Below are 22,947 nucleotides of genomic sequence, written 5' to 3'. Positions count from 1 at the left end.
CAGCTGAGCCAGGCTCTGCAGGAACTGGGACTATCGTGATCCAGGCAAGCTTCTGTCACTGGCTGTCCTGTACCCTACAGTGCAGCCACCTCCAAAAATGCTCCTTTAATTTTTCCTCCCAGAGCTACACAAGAACTACTCCCCACCATTTTATCTCGCCATTTTCACAAGACTTCACTGAGATTTGCAAACAGAAATATCTCTACTTGCACCCTCTCTACTATGTCCTTCTTATTCTACTTATTAGTTAAATTTATTGTTCTGTTTATTCATTCTATTTATTGTTAAAGGAATTATTTCCCCTCCTTTCTCCACAGCTAGATTTCTTTAACTGGAGAAGGGTACACTCCCATGGCCAGAATAAAGGTATCAACAGGATTTTGCCTCCATCCCATTTACCACCTCCCTCACATCAAGCCCCAAAATTTTGACATCAATAAAGCCTCTGATTCTTTCAACTCTTTTCATGTCTGTTACTGACAAGTCAAAGTGAGAGATAAAGCTAATAAAAAGCTACTCAGCAGCTCAAATTCCTTGTGAACTATCAAATCAATAGTTGAATCTTAAACATCATAATTCACATGGAACATCAAGCACTTCACAGTTTGCCAGCAGCCTTGTGGTCGTGTTAGTCTCAAAGAATTTGCAGAGGGCCGGGCGCAGTGGTTCACGCCTATAATCCTAGCACTCTGGGAGGCCGAGGCGGGAGGATCGCTCTAGGTCAGGAATTCGAGACCAGCCTGAGCAAGAGCGAGACCCCGTCTCTACTAGAAATAGAAAGAAATATATGGACAGCTAAAAATATATAGAAAAAGTGAGAAGTCAGATAGCATGTATAAAGCACATAGCATAGTGCCTGACACATAGCCATCACTTAAAATATATGGGTTCTCACCAGACTTTCTGGAGTTAGAGAGCACACACTCCACTCTTATTGCCCTGTGAGGGAGTAATAGGCTCATCTAACCAGACAACAGGATGAGGGGTGACTTCTTCATGCCTCTCCTATCAGGTGAGGAGACACCCAAGAAATTCAGTTCTCACCATCATCAGATACAATGAAACACTATGAAATGAAGAGAGTGGGATGGGTCTTACGGGATAGACAAAATTAACAAAATTAAGTCCCTTGCTTCAAAGTGTACAAGAAAACTGGATATCCACATGCAAAAGAACAAATTGGATCCTTACCTTACACCATACACAAAAATCAACTTGAAATGGATTAAACACTTAAACATAAGACATAAAACCACAAAATTCTTAGAAGAAAACGTAGGAACAAAGCTCTTTGACATTGATCTTGGCAACAATTTTTTAGATATGACACCAAAAGCACAGTCAACAAAAGCAAAAATAAACGAGTGAGACTACCTTGACTTTAAAAGTTTCTGGCTTGGGGAATGAATCTATAGGTTCATTATCATACCTTGAACAGGTGCAAATACTTCACCAAAACATCACTTTCAGCTCCCAGTAGTCACCCAAAAGATTACTCAAGTAACCCCTGTCTGATAGGAGCCCAGCATTTCCTGCAAGAAGGTATCGTGTTAATCTGCATGTGCTCATGTTTCACAAATAACAGTCCCAGAGGGACAAAGAAACCAAATGGCTTGGCATAAGGTGGCAGCATATGTCTGTTTTGGAAGTTCTAGTACATTAGTTTCTTATTTCTGTATCCTGAGAAATATACATTCTTGGGAAAAAAGAAAAACTTTCATTATGCACATTTCAAGCCCCTCTATCCAACACCCACCTCCAAGTCGATCTCATGGGATAATCTCATTTCATCCATCCCCCCATTTCCCCACCCACTGGATTATTTTAAAGCAAATCCCAAACACCATTTCATTCATAAACACTCCAATATATACCTCTGCAAGATAGGACTCTTTTTCTACATAATCAAATAGCACACTTAAAAGTTAATATCAGTTCCTTAACATCAACTTCCCTGATTATTTTATAATTTTTCATTTATAATTTTTATGTACAGTTTGTTTAAAACCCATTAGATCTGGAGATATCTCTCTTAAATCTCCTATAATCTATAGGTTTCTCCTCCCTTTTTTTTTTTTTTCTTGTACTATTTAGTTGTAGAAGATACTAGGTCATTGTCCTGCAGAATTTTCCACATTCTGGATTACTGATTGCATCCCCAGAGAATAGTTTAACCTGTTCTTGTGAACTGGCAGTTAAATCTAGAGTCCTGATCAGATTCAAGCTCAATTTTTGAAAACAATATATGTGGTGCTTGGGACCCAGTGTCTGGTTGTCTCTCTCTCTGTGATGATGCTTTGAACCAGTGAAGTCATGTACTGTCAGCCTGACCTATCCATTGTAGAGTTTCTGTCCTAACTTTGGTTCCCCCAGGGAGAGTCTGGGACAAGAACTTGGGTGCAGGAGGTTTATTTGGGTGGTGATCCCAGAAAGCAGTGGCTGTGGAGCAGGGCCAGTGACACAGGAAAGGAAGAAAAAGCAACAAAATTGTACATTAGCAATTACACCAAAACCTCCTGAGAGGTCATAAGGAAGACCTCCAAGGTCTTCTTCTCCTGGAAAACAGGAGGCAGGGGCCTTTGTCTATCAGCTCCCATCTCCTGTTTGAAGGTTGCTTCTGGGAACACTAATTTGCCTGCTGTGAGCTGAATCACGATGTTGGATCCAGGGGCACTCAAGAGATTACACAGAAGGCCCAGGAGCAGCGAGCAGAAAGACTTCACGTGCACTGAGGAAGGATGCTGACAGCGGGAGGGAAATCTGAGCACAACAGATCTGCCCAACAGAGCTTAGGCTAAAACCAGAGGGCGTCCAAGAGGATGCCGCACCAGTGTCAGAGATACCTGCCCCAGCCACGTCAGACTTTCTCTAACATTATGATTTTAGCAGCCAAGAATGATCATTGCCTAGAGGCATTATGCAATTCAATTAGGGGTGCAAAATGAAGATAGTTTGATTTTGTTATTCCATTTTAATGTATTAGCTGATATTGTTTGAGAAAAAAATTTCCCACACCAACAATTTGCTTACTCTGAGAGGGAGTTTGTTCAGGAAAAGCTGGATAAATGCTTAGACCTTTCCCTTTATTTACCAGTTTTCAGAATAATAATGATGACCAATGAATGTGTTTATAATGATGATCATTATGTACTCATGGACGCTAAAGCATATTTTATATGTTTCAACCCATTGTAGCAATTATTCTCTTTGATATTCACGTTATCACATCTTTGGTTAGTGACAGCACCTCACATTATCTCCTGAGTCCTTTTGACAGGACTCCAGTTTCCTTTGCTAGCATCCTTGCTTTTTGATACAAGATGTTTCCAATTCACCTTCCACATTTTCTGCCCCAAATCTAAAATCAGCTATTTCTCCAAGGAATCGTGGTTCCTTGTAGGAGACATGGTATTCACACACCACATTCTAAGCATGAGGAGTACTCTTAGCTACTGAATTGATCATTGTGGTTCTACACTTTTGGGGGGGCAGATCTAGAAATACATCATGAGTCTGCACAGAAATCTCCAACTCCAATTTTAAAATTTAGGGGATTTGATAATTATTTGATTTTATATTTGTATCTCCTTCCCCTCACACTGAAAATCAAGGTTCTTCATGACATTAACAAAATAACTTATGTTAGCCAACTCTATGTATTATATATTTTATTTTCGAAATAAAGCCTGGGCACAGTGGTTCACATCTATAATCCTAGCACGCTGGGAGGCCGAGGTGAGACGATCACTTGAGCCCAGGAGTTCAAGACCAGCCTGAGCAAGAGCAAGACCCCATCTCTAAAAAAAATAGAAAAATTAGCCAGGTGTGGAGGCACGCAGCTGGGAGGCTAAGGCAGAAGGAGTGTTTGAGCCCAGGAGTTTGAGGTTGCAGTGAGCTATGATGAGGTCACTACACTCTAGCCCGGGAACAGAGTGAGACCCTGTCTCAACAAAATAAATAAATAAAAATATTATTACCAATATTATGAATCCTAAAAATGGTTTAAGTTTTTTTACATTTCTTCTTCTTCTTTTTTTTTTTTTTTTTTTTGAGACAAGAGTCTCACTGTTGCCTCAGCTAGAGTGCAGTAGCATCATCACAGCTCACAGCAACCTCAAACTCCTGGGCTCAAGCAATCCTCCTGCCTCAGCCTCTGAAGTAGCTGGGACTACAGGCATGCGCCACCACACCCAGCTAATTTTGTCTTGTTTTAGTAGAGACAGGGTCTCACTGTTGTTCAGGCTGTTCATCAACTTTGTACATTTGTTCATTTTGTTTCATTTGTTTTATTTTGCTTTCAGTTTTTTAGAATTCCTTTTTTTATATTTAAATCATCTTTATTTACAAAATACTACCCTGAGACTTATAATTCCATTAAGCTTTAATTTGAGGAAAAGTATAATCATTTAAGTAACAGCAGTTACCTAAACCGAAAATGAGAGATAAGTCAAAATTACTTTTGAAGACAGCAAAAATATTGTCACGCTTCTTGTGGTGGTTCTGGGTGGTGGGCTCACTTGAAGGCAGAATCAGCCCTAAAGAGAACTCACTTCTACTTTCAGAGTGTAGGGTGGGGAGAAAAATCCAGCTCTTGGGGGAAGATGAGGAGGAAAACCCCTCAGTATCCATCGGAAACAATGGTCCTATCGTTGGAAGAAGAGGTGGAGGAACAAAGCCAGGGCCAGCTGCGTCACTTTCAGCAGGGAGAGATGAATCGGGCACATTAAATGACCAAGATCATCTTTGGTATCATTTTTACTGGATTCCATTCTGAAGACACAGGCTCATCCATTTTATCCAAAGAAGGCACATTAACACTTCTGAGTTCCGCTGGTCCAGACTGTCTACCAGAATTAGAATAAAGTCGGCCTTGCCTTTGGGGAGGAAGGGCTGGATTCGGACGCATTCTGCCTAATGAAGGAATCCCCATCCTATGGGGCTGTTCGCATGGAGGTGACAGGAGGTGCCCAGTGTCAGAAGGTGCCCTGTGAAGATCAGTTAACCTCTCACAGTTGGATTCTCGTCTCTCCTTGGTAATCTGATGGTCCAGAGGATTCCCTGTGCCTCCTGAGCCTCTTCCTCCTCCCCCTGGAAGCAAAGGTGAGAGTCTGAGTGGGCCCCGCAACAGAGTTGGAGGAGAGAGAAAAGCTCTCCTTGCAGAGGAAGGCCAGCCCCATGGCGAGGGACCACAGGGGAAATGCTCTCTGCCAAATGCTGTATTTGGAACGTCAAGTGCACAAGGATCCTTTCCTAAAAGTTCAAATTTAAACTCTGGCAGTTAATTTTTGTCTATGGTGAGAATTTTCTTTCCTTAAATCACTGAGGTTTCTTTCAGCCATCCGAGCTACTATCCGATTATCATGTGCTTTTTTCTCATAGGAAATAATCTTGCCTTCATAAATATGAATGATTCTCTCTGATTCTTCTTCAAGATCCTTGGCTCGCTTTCTGTGGGTCTCCAACTCAGCTGCAGGGCTGATCTTTTCACCTACCTTGGAAAGTTTCTCTTCTTTCTCTAACAAGTCATTTTCCTCTACTGTGAGTTTCCTGTGGAATTTCATTTCATTTTCCTGATGCAGTTCAGTCATCACTTTAAGTTTCTGCCAAAGTTTCTGATTCTCACTTTCCAACTGTGTATTTCTGACTGCAAAGATGCTTGTTTAGCCTTCAGATTTTTAATATGCTCTGTAAGTTCTTTGTTTTATCTGCTTAAGGTAATTGAGTATAAATTTTGTTTCTTTCTTCTTTTAGGGTTCTTAAAGAAGCATTTAGCTCAGCAGCTTGAATCAGTTTCTTCAAAGCTCCTTTTTGGCTGGTTATCGCAGTGAGCACCATTTTCTGATTCACTCTTCATTCCTAACACCAAGTTATCACCATCCATTATGTCTTCCCCAAGCACAGTAGCCCAGTCCTTCATCTTTAGCAAACATTCAATCAGAGACTTGATACGGTTTTCTTTATCATTTAGAACTTGGCCTGCATATACTTCAGAGTCTTCAAAGGTTATTTTCTGATTATTAAGTTTGCTCACTTGTTCCTTCCATACTAACCAATGAGACACAAGTGCACAGAGGGAGTAAAACTCAGAGGAAAGAAATCAGTGGGGAGGGGAAAAAACCAACCTAATAGGTACCATGAACACTATTTGGGCCACTGGCACACCTACAGCCAGGACTCAAGCATTACAAAAGCGATTCATATAACCTAAAACATTTGTACCTTCTTGATATTCTGAAAATTAAAAACAAAAACACCCCCTCAGAAAAACCCTGCTGTTATGGTTATTTTAGCCTTGTAGTATAGTTTTAAGTCTGATAACGTGATGCCTCCAGATTTGTTCTTTTTGCTTAGGATTGCTTTGGCTATTTGGGCTCTTTTCTGGTTCCAAATGAAGTATAGAATTATTTTTTTCATATCTGTGAAGTATAACTTTGGTAACTTGATGGGGATTGTGTTGAATTTGTAAATCACTTTGGGCAGTATGGACATTTTAACAATATTGATTCTACCTATCCATGAGCATACTATGTTTTCCATTTGTTTGTATCCTCTTGTGATTTCTTTCCTTAGCATTTTGCAGTTCTCCTTGTAGAAATCTTGTGCCTCCTTGGTTAAGTATTAATGTTTTACTTTCTCTGTAGCAATTGTGAATGATATTGAGCCTTTGATCTGACTTTCAGCTTGACTGTTATTAGTATATAGAAATGCTACTGATTTATGTACATTCATTTTGTATCCTGAGACTTTGCTGAATTTATCAATTCCAGGAGACTCTCGGTGGAATCTTTGGGTTTTTCTAGATACAAGGTCATATCGTCATTGAAGAGCAATAGTTTGAGCCTCTCTTTCCTGATTTGGATACCTTTAATATTTTTCTCTTGCCTGCTTGCCCTGGCTAGGACTTCTATACTATGTTGAATAGAGGTGATGACAGTGGGCATCCTTGTCTTGTTCCAGCTCTTAGGGGGAATGCTTTTAACTTTTCCCCATTTAGTATGATGTTGGCTGTGGGTTTTTGTCAAATGTTTTTTCTGCATCTAGTGAGATGATCATATGGCCTTTGTTTTTCCTCTATGTGGTGAATCACATTTATTGATTTACATATATTGAACCATCCTTGTATCCCTGGGATGAAGCCCACTTGGTCCTGGTGGGTTATTTTTTTGATATGCTGTTGAATTTTGTTTGCTAGTATTTTGCTGAGGATTTTTGCATCTATATTCACAAGCAATATTGGTCTGTAGTTTTCTTTTTTTGTTGTGTCCTTTCCAGGGTTTGGTATCAAGGTGATGCTGGCTTCATAGAATGAGTTGGGGAGGATTCCCTGCTTCTCAGTATTATGGAATAATTTCTATATTATGGGAACTAGGTCTTCTTTGTAAGTCTAATAGAATTTGGCTGTGAATCCATCTGGTTCAGGGCTTTTCTGGGGGGTGAAGTTTTTTATTACTGATTTGATCTCACTGATCATTATTGGTCTGTTTAGGAGTTTCATTTCTTCCTGGTTGAGTCTTGGGAGGTTGTGTGTTTCCAGGAACTTGTCCATTTCCTCTACATTCTCTAGGTTATGCATGTAGAGATTTACATGGTATTAATGTATGATGTTTTGTATTTCTGTGGTATCAGTTTTAATGTTACCTTTTTCATTTCTGATTAAGCGAATTTGGGTCCTTTCTCTTCTGTCCTTAGTTTACCTAGCAAGAGGCCTGTCCATTTTATCTTTTTAAATAACTAACTTTTTGTTTTGTTAATCCTTTGTATTATTTTCTTTTTCTCCAATTTGCTTAGCTCTGCTCTGACCTTCATTATTTCTTTTCTTCTGCTGGCTTTGTGTTTGGTTTGTTCTTCCTTTTCTAGTTCCTTGAGGTATGACATTAGGTTATCAATTTGTGATCTTTGTGTCTTTTTCATGTAGGCATTTAAGGCTATGAATTTTTCCCTGAGGAATGCCTTTGCTGTGTCCCAAAGATTTTGATAGTTGTGTCCCTTTGCCATTCAGCTCACAGGATTTTTTGATTTCCATCTTAATTTCATTCTTCATCCAGTAGTCGTTCAGCAGCAGGCTGTTTAATTTCCATGACTTTGTGTAGGTTTGAGTGTTTCTCTTGTGATTGATTTCTAGTTTTATTTTGCTGTGGTCTGAGAAGGTACATGGTATGATTTTGATCTTTCTGAATTTGTTGAGACCTGTTTTGTGGCCTAAGATATGATCGGTCTTGGAGGATGTCCCTTGTGCTGCTGCAATGAATGTGTATTCTGTAGTTTTGCAGTAGAATGTTCTGTAAATGTCGGTTACATGCATTTGATTTAGAGTTTGGTTTAAGTCCATTAATTTATTTATTTATTCTCTGCTTAGATAATTTATGGAGCTCTGACAATGGTGTATTGAGGTCCCAAGCAATAACAATGGTACTACTTATTACTTTTCTTAGTTCTAGTAAGATTTGCTTTATGTATCTGGGAGCTCCTATTTCAGTGCATATATATTTAGGATTGTTATGTCTTCTTGTTGGATAGCTCCCTTTACCATTAAGTAATGACCCTATTTGTTTTTCTTTACTTTTGTTGGCCTAAAGTCAATTTTATCTGATATGAGAATGGCTACACCTGCTCTCATTTGATTTCTATTTGCATGGAATATTTTTTTTCCAGCATTTCACAATGAGTCTGTGTGCGCCCTTGTGGTTTAGATGTGTTTCCTGGAGACAGCAGATACTTGGATTGTGTTTCTTCATTCATTCAGCCAGCCTATGTCTTTTGAGAGGAGCATTCAGTCCATTCACCTTGATTGATAGCATTGATATGTGAGATGTTGGTCTGGTCATCCTGTTGAATAGACATTTATTGCTTTGTTTTACCTCTTGTTCTATTGTTTTATAGGAGTTATGAGTTTTTTGGAGGGATTAGGTGAATTTACATTGATGGGAATCTATTGTGCTTTGTATATAGTTCTCTTCTGAGTATTTTGTGCAGAGCAGGTCTGCTCATGACAAATTCCTTCACTGTTTGCTTGTCTGGAAAGGACTTAATTTCTTCATTTATTGTGAAACATAGTTTTGCAGAATACAGAATTCTAGGCTGAGAGTTGTTCAGTTTAAGTCAATTGAAGTGGGGACCCAATCTCTTCTGGCTTGTAAGTTTTCTGCTGAGAAGGGTTTTCCTTTGTAGGAACATTATTCTGGTGTTTCTGTGACTGTATTTTTGGATAAGGTTTACATTTAAATCAGTGGGCTTTGAATAAAGCAGTTTGTCATTCATAATGTAGGTGAGCTTCATCCAATCAGTTGAAGGAATGAATAAGACAGTCTGACCTCCCCTGAGCAGGAGGGGATTCTGTCAGTAGATGACCTTGAGACATTGGCTCTTTCTGAGTCTCCAGCCTGTCAGCCCACCCTGCAGAGTTGGGACTTGCCAACCTCCAGAATTGTATAAGCCAATTCCTTAAAATAAATCACTTCCTATATATACACATCATATGGGTTCTGTTTCTGTGGAGAACTCTGAGTAATACATTAGCATTTATTATTGTGTAGCTTAAATTATATGTTACATGTTTCATACTAAATGTTATATATAAATGCATCTATCTGTATATTATTATTCCCCCTTCTTAAATGAAAGGTGACATATTGTGGACTGTTCTGTACCTTACTATATCCTAGAGATCTGTTGATATCAGTGTATACTGACCTTCCTCATTCCTGTCTACATCTACATAATAGGCCATTGTATGGCTGCACTGAAATTTATTCACCAGTCCCCTGTTAATGAACATTTCAGTTGTTTCCAATCTTTTCTGTTACAAATGGTGCAGCAGTAAATGGCCTTGTGCATCAGTCATCTTATGTTTTTGTTGTTGCATCTTAATAGATACCTAGAAGTAGGATTGCTGGGTCAAAATGCAAATGCATATGTCTACTGCTTAAGCAAATTAACACATCCCCTGGCACCTTGTATGCAACTATTGATCAGAAGAATGTCTTTTTCTTTATCCCCTATCAATAAGTTCCACCAGAATCGTGTTGCTTTTAGCTGGCAAGGCCAGCAATACACCTTTGCTGTCCTTCCTCAGGGGTATATCAACTCTCCAACCTTGTGTCATAGTTTAGTTCACAGGGATCTTGATCACCTTTCCCTTCTATAAGGTATCACACTGCATTACATTGATGACTTTATGCTGATTGGACCTAGAGAGCAAGAAGAGCAACTACTCTATACTTTTTGGTAAGACATTTGGGTATCACAGGGTGGGAAATAAATCTGACTAAAATTCAGAGGTCTTACACCTCAGTGAAATTTCTAAGGGTCCAGTTGTGTGGTGCATGTTGAGATATTCCTTCTAAGGTGAAAGATTAGTTGTTACATCTGGTTCCTCCTGTAACCAAAAGAGAAGCCTACTGGCTGTGAGTCTCTTTGGATCTGGGAGGCAACATATTCCTCACTTGGGTATTATTCTGGCTCATTTACCAAGTAACCCAAAAGGCTGCTAATTTTTAGGGGGTGCTCAGAACAGGAGAAGACTCTGCAACAGGCAAGCTGCTGAGCAAGCTACTGTGCCACTTGGACCATGTGATCCAGCAGATCCAACAGTGCTCAAAGTGTCGGTAGCAGACAGGGATGCTGTTTGGAGCCTTTGGCAGCCCCTATGGGTGAATGGCAATACAGACCCTTAGGATTTTGAAGCAAAGCCTTACCATCCTCAACAGATAACTACTCTCCTTTAGAGAGACAGGTCTTGGTCTGCTACTGAGCCTTAGTAGAGAACGAACACTTAACTATGAGGCACCAAGTGACCGTGTGACCTGGGCTGCCGAGAAGGAAGTAGGTGTTATCTGGCCCACCAAACTATAATATTGGTCATGCATAGCAGCTCTCCATCAGGAAATAAATATGATCTATATGTGATCAGTCCCAGCAGGCCCTGAAGGCACAGGAAGTTACATGAAGAAGTGGTCCAAATGCTCATGGTCCCCATTCTTGTCACACTCCCTTCTCTCTCCCTTCCTGCATCTATGGCATCACAGGACATTCCCTGTGATCAGTTGGTAGAGGAAGAGAAGACTGGGGACTGGGTTACAGATGGTTCTGCACAATATGCATACCTGAAAGTGGACAGCTATAGCACTACAGCCCCTTTCTGGGACACCCCTGGAGGACAGTAATGAAAGAAAATCTTCCCAGTGGGCAGAACTTCAAGCAATGTACGTGGTTGTGCACTTTGTTTGGAAGGATAAAAGGCCAGACATGTGTTATATACTGATTCATGGGCCATGGCCAGTTGTTTAGCTGGATGGTCAGGGACCTAAAAGGCACATGATTAGAAAATGGGTGACAAGGATATGCAGGGAAGAGATATGTGAATAGACCTCTCTGAATGAGCAGAGAATGTGAAAATATTTGTGTCCCATGTGAATGCTCACCTCAGCATGTTGAGTGATCTCGGGACAGATGAATTTTAATAACTGAGTGGGTAGGCTGACCTGTTCTGTGGATACCAGTCAGCCTCTTTCCCCACCTACCTCTATCATTAATTGCCCAAAGGGCTCATGAACAAAGTGGCAATGATGGCAGGGATAGAGGTTATACATGGGTTCAGCAACATGGACTTGCACTCTCCAAGGCTGACCTGCACTCTCCATTACTGATGCCCAATCTGCCAGCAGAGATGAACACGGAGTTCTCAATATGGCACCATTTCCCAGGGTGATCAGCCTGCTGCCGCGTAGCAGGTTGAATACATTGGAAGGCTTCTCTCTCAGAAAGGGCAACATTCCATTCTTACTGAAATAGACCTCACTGTGAATACAAATGTGCCTTCCCTCCACCGAATACTTCTGCCAAACCTACCATCCATGGACTTACAGAATGCCTTATCCACAATCATGGGATTCCACACAGCATTGCTTCGGATCAAAGAACTCACTTCACAGCAAAAGAAGCACAGCAATGGACAAATGCTCATGGCATTCACTTGCCTTACTGTGTTCCCCACCATCCTGAAACAGCTGGTTTGATAGAATATTAGAAAGGCCTTTTGAGGACTAGGTACAGTACCAGCTAGGTGACAGTACCTTGCAGGGCTGGGGCAAGGTTTTCCAGAGACTGTATATGCTCTGAATCAATGTCCAAAGTATGATGCTGTCTCCCTGACAGCCAGGATTCACAGGTCCAGGAATCAAGAATTGGAAATAGGAGTTGCACCAGTCACTACTACCCCTAGCAACCCACTAGCAAAACTTTCGTTTCCTGTTCCTGTGGCCTTATGCTCTCCCAACCTAGAGGTCTTAGCTCCAAAAGTATGAATGCTTCCACCAGAAGACATTACAATGATCCCATTGAAATGGAAGACTGCCTTCTCACCACCTTGAACTCTTCATGCCTCTGAATCAACAGGCAAAGAAGAGAGTTCCTGGGCTGGCTGGGGTGCTTGATCCTGACTACTAAAGGGAAACTGGGATGCTACTCCACAATGTGGGTAACGAAGAGTATGTCTAGAATACAGGAGATCCCTTAGAGGATCTCTTCATATTACCATGCCCTGTGATTAAGGTCAATGGAAAACCACACAGTCCAACCCAGGCAGGACTACTAATAGCCCAGACCCTTCAGGAATGCAGGTTTGGTTCACTTCACCAGGGAAAGAGCCACAACTAGCTGAGATGCTTGCTGAAAGCAAATGGAAGACAAAATAGGTAATGGAAGAAGGTAGTTATAAATACCATCTATGACCACATGACCAGTTACAGAAATGAAGACTATAATTGTTAATGAGTATTCCTCCTTATTTTGTTATGGGTATGTTTGTATGTGTATGAATTTATATTATCTTATGCTTAATTTTATTATAGTTAATACAATTTTATTTATATACATATTAAGCAAATATATTTTTCTTCCTCGCATTCCTTATTATGTAACACAAGATGTATTGACTTACTATCATAATATTTAAGTATTGTTACTTTGACATGATAGTAGTATTTAAGTTATGGGATATCGAGGAGAAAGTAAACACTCAAATACTTTACCTCCTCTTGTGGGGAAGGGGTTAGTGCATTTTCAGTTGTACAAATGATAGTTGTGTCATGTTAAACAGAATTATGACATTATTGTCTTTATTTGGAAATTAAGTATGGTTTAAGGAGATGTGGATGAATGCCAAGGTAGACTTGTGACTGTTAATTTTATGTGTCAACTTGACTGAGCCACAGAGTGCCCAGATATATTTGGTTAAATATTATTCTGGGTGTGTCTATGAGGGTGTTTCTGGATGAGATTAACATTTGAGTCAGTAGACTGAGTAAAGCAGATTGCCCTCCCCAATGTGGGTGGGCTGCATCCAATCTTTAAAACCCTGAATAAAACAAAACTGTGAAATAAGGATGAATTTTCTGTCCCTGCCTGACTGTCTTCAAGCTGGAACATCAACCTTCTCCTGCTTTCTCTATTTTTAAAAGCTTTTATGTATTGGGTATATTAACCCTCTGTGAGGTACATTTATTATATTTTTTTCCTGTTTTTTTTATCATGCACTTTTGTATTTATTTCTTCACCTCTAGTAACCACATCACATAAACATCATTGTTTGGCACTAACAACTGAGATGTTGAAAGTTAATTACAACCACAGAGAAAAACCAATATTGGCATTATAGCATTTACGGCACTGTGAGATGTGGTTCCATTTTCTACTCTCCCCATGTAATTTCTGCTTTGATCCTTCACATTACCCTGGTGTTTATCCCATTCTACAAGTGCTTGGGGTCAAATGCAAGATCACTATTGCAAAATGGAACTTCTTATCCTCACTTACCTCCTACGGAAGGGAGTGACTTTCTCCACCAGGACAAGGTAGTACGATCAACCTAGCCACTGGTCTCTCCAGTTTGGGGCTGTGAAAAGTAGAAGGGCCACATTTCTCTTTTCTGAAAGGTTAAAAAATGTGCTACAACAGAATGACTTATTTGGGACTTTGATCCTGAATGATATAGTCAGGAAGTCAAGACTGGGAGGAAGCTGGCTCCTGCGAGGAGAGCAACACAACAGCTGGCAATTCTAACAAGGGCTCCTTCTGATTCATAAAAAGGAGTCTCTGAATGGGAGTGGGGGGTGAAGGTTTGCAGTAGGAGTGGGGGGGAGGGCAAGCTTCATCCCTGCCTCGGCTCCTGAGGGTCAGCGTGTTACGGTAACACATCCCTTCCAGGGTCTTTCCCCTTGTCATGAGGCATAGCTAGAGTCAGAAATCTCTGGCACATTCTCCAACTATAACAGCAGGAAGTAGGAAATTAAAATCAATAGGGAAAACAGTGGGAGATGTTTATGAGGAGGACTCCTTAATTCACCAAGTGAGTGGATACAAATCATAATTTCTCCAATTGACTGATGTTTTTAAAATTTGTTGTTAGCAAGAACAAAACCTTCAATTCATCCACTAGGGGGAAAAAAAACCTTTAAAAGCAAATACTCGCAGAGAGGTGAGTCTGTGTGTTATTGACAGACAGAGTCATTAAAGTTATCACTCTTTCCTCAGAGCAAGTTTTGCTTGGTGGGAGGTTTGTGGGGGGTGGTAGGGCAGCCGGTGATTGAAGGTGAAAGTGAAACTGAGGGGCACCCTCTTAGGGGAAGGAAACTGGAGAGCCTGGAGGCACTAAAAATCAACTCTTGGCTTCATCGCTTTGCCTGGAGCAAGCCCTGGGTGTATGATTTCTTAGCCTGCCAGAAAAAATGAAAAAGAACTTCCCCTGAAAGCTTCATTAACTCTGTAAGCCAGTGATTACAGCAGCCCTTAATAGAGGAAGAATGACTTCCCTTTTCCCTGAAATCTTAAGGGAAGACACTGCAAATTAACTTTAGAAGCACTAGGAGGAAGAGAAATGGGAAGGAGCGAAAGCAGAAAGGGACAGGAGCAGAGGGAGGAGGGAAAAGAAGGGAGGGGACTGAAGGGAGGGCAAGCATGACACCAGCCTCTGAAGAGGGGAGATGGACACTCCTGCCACTCAGGGGTGAACAGGGGTAACTAACTCTGACACACCCATTAACAAAGCAGACGAAGCTCTACTGGTCAGTCATGATAGATGCAGAAGGTCCAGCTAGGACATTCCAAGAACAGCAGCTATACTGGACATTTGTCATCCTTTCTGGCTGCTGAACAGCTGAAACCCCTTCCTATATCTTGGGACTCCCCCACCCTGTCAATTTTAAGAGAGGCTGAGCCACCTCTTGCTATAAAGCTGAACATACCTGTTACTTTGTTTCCCGGCCTCCTTTGCAGGTAGGGATATGTTACCCACAACAAGTGCTTTGAAAACTTCAGTGTGCATAGCATAGTACATTCGAGGGCTTCCCAAACCTAGAGAAGCTCGTTAAAATACCCTCCAAGATTCCGACTCATTAGGATAGAGTGGAACGAACTGCATGATTTGCAATTCTACTCTCAACTGATACTGATGCCGCTGCTAGTTGCGCTACACTTTTCAAGTACACTGACAGCCTCCACCACTCTGATGAACCTGCCTTAGGCTTTGAACTGGGCACTAATGATGCAAAGAAGAAAAAATTGGAAAGAATTCTTTCTGGTGACAGAGAGAGTTTGCAGCAAGTCCAAGTTGCTGGAGCTCCAAGGGCAGTGGAAGTAATGCCTGTATCCACCTTCCTGGGTCATTGATGTCAGAAGTGCAAGTACATAAGGGAGGAGGGGGCAGATGGTGGGCAGAGGTGTCTTCACTGAACCAGCTCTGTGGCACAGAGCCCAAGTCAGCTTCTCCAGTTTTCCTGGTGATTTTGTGAGCCACCAAATCGTTTTTCTGCTAAAATTTAACCATTAGACCCTGTCGTTTGGAAATAAGGGCTTCCATTGAAATAAAAAAATATTAAAATAAGGACAAGAGCTATCTCACGGTGCCTGCCACATCACCACGCACTCAACAAATGTGAATTATGTTGCTATTACTGTTTCCTAGAAAATAAACAGATCTTGAAAATAATTCATCTCATGTATTCTTTGAGCTGCACAAGTCCCCTCAAAGACATCAACATATGGGTAAGAAAAAGGTGAATTTAATTTTGCAGCTCCCTCTTGAGTAACAGTCATCAACTCTCCTACCTGTCGGCACCTTTGGCCTTGAAAAGACAACAAGAAGGAGGGAGAAGAAATTGGAGCAGAGCAGGGTGTTAGAGGCAACACCAATGATTTGGGATCTAACTTCAAGGATCAGTTATATATAGGAGGAGAAAATATAGACTATGCCTTAAAGAAATATTCTAAGGTGAATATCCTAATCAATATTTGTAAGAAAAACATACAAAGGATGGGGTTCATCTGGTTTGGCAGTTGCCTTCTAAGAATATGTCCTGGCAGGATTATGTGGTGGAAAGAATGTTGGATTTAAGAGTTCAAATACAGACTGCCTGCTAACCTGGTCCTACAGTTAACCATCTACATGAACAGAGCAAATATCTTAATTATTGTGATTCGCTATTCTCATCTCATAGGGTAAGAATCTTAATCTACCCTGCCTTCCTTTTAGACTATTGTCAGGATCAAAATGTATCCAGGTTATTGATCTCTTAATAAGCAAACTTCTAGCCTATGTGCCACAAACTGAGAGAATAATAACTATAAGGGCAACCACAGCGATACCTAGCATTTATTGAGTGTAAGGTACACAGTGTCCCAAGCACAGATATCTCATTTAATTTTCATAAAAATCCTTATTATTTTCCCAATTTATGTGAACTGAGTCTTGCAGTGATTAAGGTAGCTTTCCTAAGGTCATACATCATTAGTGCCTGATTTCAAAGCCCTCATTCTGACCCACAGCAAGAGAGTGCCTCCCCGAGAGAGAAATCTAAAAGCATATATAAGAAAGTAGCAATAGGAGAAGATAATTAGTTTCATTGGGGACATTATTATAGGACCTTACTTGGAAGTAGGGTCTTTGCAGATTTAATCAGATTAAGAGGAGGTCATAATGGTGGGTCCTCATCCAATATGCCTTGTATCCTTATAAAGGGGGGAAATTTAAGCACACAGAGAGATAATGATGTGAAGACACACAGGGAGATGGCCATGTGACAGTGGAGGCAGGTTGGAGTGATGCAGCTACAAGCCAAGGAACACCAAGGATTGCTGGCCACCACCAGAAGCTAGGAAGATGCAAGGAAGAACTCCAAGAAAGAAGAGGCCAGGAAGACTAACCAGAGTCTCAGAGGGAATATGACCCTGCCAACACCTTGATCTTAGGTTTCTAGCTCCCAGAACTGTAAGACAATAAGTTTCTGTTGTTTTAAGGCACCCAGATTGTAGTGCTTTGTTACAGCAGCCCTAGGGAGCTAATGCAACATTTCGAGTTTGAAGCGCCTGTTGGACATCCAAGTAGAGATGCCCAACACATAGTGGGATATGAATCTAAAACTCAGGGAAAAGATCAGTGTTAGGTGTGATCTGGGAAAAAACTGAACTTAGCAAATAGGAAAATATAAGCGATTTTAAGGTAACACGTCCAGTGAGTATTGAGTTGTAAATGGGAGGTATTACTCCTATGGTAATAACAAGTTGGAATAAAAAGCATAATTAATTTTAGAAGGTGAGAGGAGAGGATGGAGAGCTGTGAAGATGTGTGTGGGCTCACGCACATTCTGCAAAATACATAGATACTGCACAGAGCACTTTTTAAGATAAGCTTTTAAAATCCATTTACAGTATATCCCTATACTCGCTTTCTATTGATGTGTAGCAAATTGCCACAAATGTAGCAGCTTAAGACAACATATATTTATTATATCACAGTTTCTCTGGGTCAGTAGTCTGAGCACAGCTTATCTGGGTCCTCTGCTCAGGGTCTCACCAGGCTGCTGTCAAGGTATCCACTGGAGCTTCCGGAGATCAAGGTTTTCTTCCCTGCTCATGCGGCAGAATTCATTTCCTTGCAGCTATAGAACCCTTTGTGGCTTATTTCCTTGAGGCCAACAGAAGAATCTACAGCCACCTATCACCTCCGTTCAGGGTTTGCCTGATTAGCTCAAGCACAGCCAGGATAACCTGCCTTTTGATTAACTCAGAGTCAACTTGATTAGAGACTTTAATTACATCTGAAAATTTATTTTCCTATACAAGGTAACATAATCCTAGTAGTGATATCCCACCATATTCACAGGTCCTGCCTACACTCAAGAGAGAGAAGGATATTATATTAATACCAGGCAGGGATAACCCACCAGGGGACAGGAAACTTGAGAGCCATCTTGGAATCCTGCCTACCACAGTACGCTTCTTGTTCTTTACATTTCAAGCCTGTACACTAAAAATAAATAAAAATGTATTTAACTCCACTAGAGACACTGTAGTGAACTCTGGAGCCAATCTGCCTGGGTTCTCATCCCAGCTCCACCACTTATTAATTGTGTAACCTTGAGCAAGTTACTTAACTCAGTTTTCCCATCTGTAAAATAGAGATAGTAGTAATTCCTACATCACAGAGCTGCTGTAAGGACAAAATCAGCTAATAGATTGAAAGTTCTTAGAATAGGGTCTGGCACGTGAAGTGCTGTGTAAGCATTACTTTCTCTCTTTGGCAAAAATTTAGCAAAATGAGCTACACGTGTGAACAGGGAAACAAAGACACAGATTATCTCAGAGTTTTCTTCAGCTAGAAAAGTATTTAAAAATCATGGACCACAACAACTTAGGAAACAGGAAACATGACCTGGTAAGGCAAGCCCTCCAAAAAGAATGAATGAAGTAGATATTTATGTTCATCCCCCTATTATGCATGAGGTAGAAGACATACAACAAATAATAATGGATAGAGACTATATTGACTAAAATATTTGTCACACTTACTGTCCATTAAAATTCATTCCAAAGTCAGATTTATGGGGGAAAATATGTAGAAAAAATAATGCACGTGGCGTGATAGTTGACATTTCCAAATAGTAAATGTACACTAAATGCACATTTACTATAATTTCATCTCCAAAGAAGACTCCTGCTAAATGACATCCAACATAATTATATTTACTTCAGTTTATTTCAGTCAAATATACCCAAAGAGAATCTTGATATTAGAATGACAGAATGTTAGAGCTAGAACAGTTTCTAAATCAATCATTTTATATATGAGAAAACTTAAATAAGGTACTTGCTCATAGATCACTTGATACTTAGTGACAGAGCCCAAATTAAACCCAAATTTCCAGATTTCCAGTCCCATGCTAATTCTACTACATTGATGAGCCTTTAATAAAATATAAATATAATAAAATATAAAATATAAAATAGACCCACACAAATGTTGTCAACTGATCTTTGACAAAGGAGCAAAGGCAAGTCAATCAAGAAAGTATTGTCTTTTCAACAAATATTGGCAGAACAATGGACATCCACATGCAAAAATTAAAAAAAAACAAATCTAGACACAGACTGTATACTTTTCATAAAAATTACCTCAAAATAGATCATAAACCTACAATGTAAAACACAAAACTTTAAAAATTCTAGAATAAAACATAACAGAAAAGCAAGGTGGCCTCAGGTTTGGTGACGAGTTTTTTAATACAACAAAAGCACAATACATGAAAAAAATTGATAAGTTGGACTTCATTGAAATTAAAAACTTCTTTTCAAAATCCATTGTTAAGAGAATGAAAAAACAACCCACTAACTGGGAGAAAAGTCTTTGCAAAACACTTAACAGATAAAGGCCTTGTATTCAAAATATACAAAGAACTCTTAAAACTCAACAATGGAAAACAAAAATTTTGTCCAATTTTAAAATGGGCAAAAGAACTGAACAGATGCCTTACCAGAGATATACAGATGTCACATAGCAAATAAAAAGATACTAAACATCATATGTCATTACAGAATTGCAAATTAAAACAACAATAAGATGCCACTACACATTAATAGGATGGCTAAAATGCAAACACTGACAGCACCAAATGCTGATGAGGATGTGGAGCAACAGGAACTCTCATTCATTGCTGGTAGGAAAGCAAAATGGCACAGTCACTTTGGAAGATAGTTTGGCAGTTTCTTACAAAACTAAACAAAATTTTACCATATGATGCACCAATCACACTTAATATTTACCCAAATTATCTGAAAACTTATATCCACACAAAAACCTGCACATGAATGTTTATAGCAGCTTTATTCCTAATTGCCAAAATGTGGAAACAACCAAGATGTCCTCCAGTAGGTGAATGGATAAACCATGGTACATATAAACAATGGAATATTATTCAGCACTAACAAGAAAAGAGTTATCAAGTCATGAAAGATATGGAAGACTCTTAAATGCATATTACTAAATGAAAAAAGCCAATCTGAAAAGGTTATATGCTATATGATTCCAACTATATGACGTATTGCACAGGCAAAACTGGGAAGAGAGCAAAAAGATCCATGGTTGCCAGAAGTTTAGGAGAAAAGAGGGACAAACAGGTAGAACACAGGGGATTTTTAGGACAATTGAAGTTTTCTATATGATACGGTAGTGGTGGATACATGTCAAGTGTTTGTCAAAATCCATATAACCATACAAAACAAAGAGTGAACTCTAAGGTAAACCATGTACTTTAGTTAAAAATAATCCATCAATATTGGTTCATTAATCATAACAAAGGGATCACACTAATGCAAAATGTTAATAATAAGGGAAACTCTGTGTGAGGGAAGAGAGAGTATATGGGAACTCTCTGTAGTTTCTGTGCAATTTTTCTAGAAACCTAAAACGGCTCCAAAAAATAAAGTCTATTAAAATGTTTTTAAATCTCTAAACAAACACATTTCTGCTCTAATGTTGAAAGTCTCAGAACAAAGGCAGAGTATAGTTTAACAAGCAAAGCGGTATCTACATGTAATTTTCCAAGGATATTTTTCACTAAATAGCCCTAAGCTGTTTCCTCAGACTCCAACTAAATAAGCTGAGTTTAGTCTACAGCTTGTGATTCATCCTGGCCTATTTTCTACAAAACAAAAAAATCTTCTCCATCAGTTACTTCACGGCATGACTTCTTTCTGCCTCCTTGTTCCCCAGAGACTTCTACATCAGTTATTTTAAAGCTCTTTCCTATCTGACATTTACCCTTTTATTATGATGATTATTATTTTCCATAATCCCCACGACTTTCTTTCAACAAAACCAAGCTCATGTTCTCTTGGCCCCTGGACTTCCTTGTACATCTTTTAACTCTCATGGATTCCCTGAATTCCTTGCTATCTTGCCATCCTACCTTCCAGAAATTACTCCTATCTTTCAAATCCTCTCCTGAAGTCTTTCTCTATTTCATGATCTCTCTAAAGACTCAATTTATCAATCAAGTTTTAGAGACCCAACTTGGGATAACATATGACTAAGAAATAAATAATATAGGAAAAATGAAATACAAAGTGACTGAATTTTTCTTGGCACAAAGTATTTATTAGTCAAGGTTCCCCAGAGAAACAGAACCAATAGGATATAAGTAGACATATAAGAGGAGACTTATTATGGGAATTGGCTCATGTGATTATGGAGTCTGAGAAGTCCCACTATATACCACCTGCAAGCTGAAGAGTCAGAAAAGCTGGTGGTATAATTCAGTCCAAGTCTGAGAGCCTGAGAACTGGGGCAGCAGGTAGAGGGCTGGCACTCCCATAGGGCTGGCACAGTGCCATAGTCTGAAGGCTCAAGAACCAGGAGCTCCACTGCCCGAGGGCAAGAGACGATAGATATCTCAGCTAAAGAAGAGAGAGAATGAATTCACCCTTCTTCACCATTTTATTCTATTTGAGCCCTCAACCGACTGAACGGTGCCCCTCCCCACATTGGTGAGGAAGGATCTTCTTTACTCAGTCTATTGATTCAAATGCTAATCTCTTCTGGAAGCAACCTCACACCCAGAAATGATGTTTTTCTGGATACCTGGGCATCCTTTAGCCCAGTCAAGTTGACACATAAAATCAACAATCACAGATTGTAAAGTGTGTAAACTTTGAAGTTGAAATTAGATTGTGTCTTCTGCATCTCAGTCTAATCCTCTTCCACTAAACTACATTATCATCGTAAATAAAGAGAAGAACAAGCACGCAATTGCCCTCCTACCACTCAGCAGAGACAGGAGAGATAGACCTCAGAAAAGCTTAAATAATATTTTTACATAGTCACCACCAGTATTCAGGAACCAAAACTAAACTTTCTTGTCTGGAGCTACTTATCTTAAATATAAACTAAACTGATAAATGGCTTTTAAAAATAACCAAGAAATGTGGGCATAAGGATTAATTTGGAGGTTGTTTATTTATCTCTATTACTGCTTTGTTCATCTACTATTACAACCAGAAAGCAGGAGGGCGCCACAATTCAGAAATGATGCAAGCGATCTTTCTTGGACAACGCTGGCACCTGAGACATGTGAGGGGTAAGCACACCTATGCTGTAATTCACAATTATAGAAAGCTCGGGAGTAATACTTGGGGAAAGCAAAGGCAACTAGAGTGTATTGGCACCATCTAATAACCTTCTTAAAAGGATCACCACTGAGCTTCACTAGGACACTGAAGTAAAACACATAAAGAGAAACTGCACTTGGATCAACTTAAAGTTAAGATCTGATATGGGTGCAGCCACACTCTCCCCACACATACACACCCTTTACAAACAGCAGATGCAGTTGCAAACCTCTTTATTGAGTTGGCAGCGACAAAACAAAATCTTTTGTCTGCCAACTGAATATACAAGGAGACTGTGCTTTTGGCCACATTAACACCATTGTATGCCCACCCAATACATCCCCAATATAAAATATCCTCTGTGGGATAAGGCAGTGCCAAAGCAGCACCTTGGTAGAACCTTGAATGTTTTCTAAAGTTCTGCCATATTAATTGTTTCAATAAAAATATCTAAATCATTATTGAATGAATGACTGTTGAATCATTATTTCTGTTTCTATAGACAGAGAATAT

At 39.8% G+C, this 22,947-nt stretch overlaps 1 pseudogene; it reads right to left on the bottom strand.

Annotated features, from left to right (window-relative positions):
• Nucleotides 1-2,501: 2,501 nt before the first annotated feature.
• LOC123621706 overlaps nucleotides 2,502-22,947 on the bottom strand; it is a 31,317-nt pseudogene continuing 10,871 nt past the window's right edge.

The sequence above is a fragment of the Lemur catta genome, chromosome 16, assembly GCF_020740605.2.
Source record: "Lemur catta isolate mLemCat1 chromosome 16, mLemCat1.pri, whole genome shotgun sequence".
Classification (NCBI taxonomy): Eukaryota; Metazoa; Chordata; class Mammalia; order Primates; family Lemuridae; genus Lemur; species Lemur catta.
This window is presented reverse-complemented; position numbering and strand designations above follow the sequence as displayed.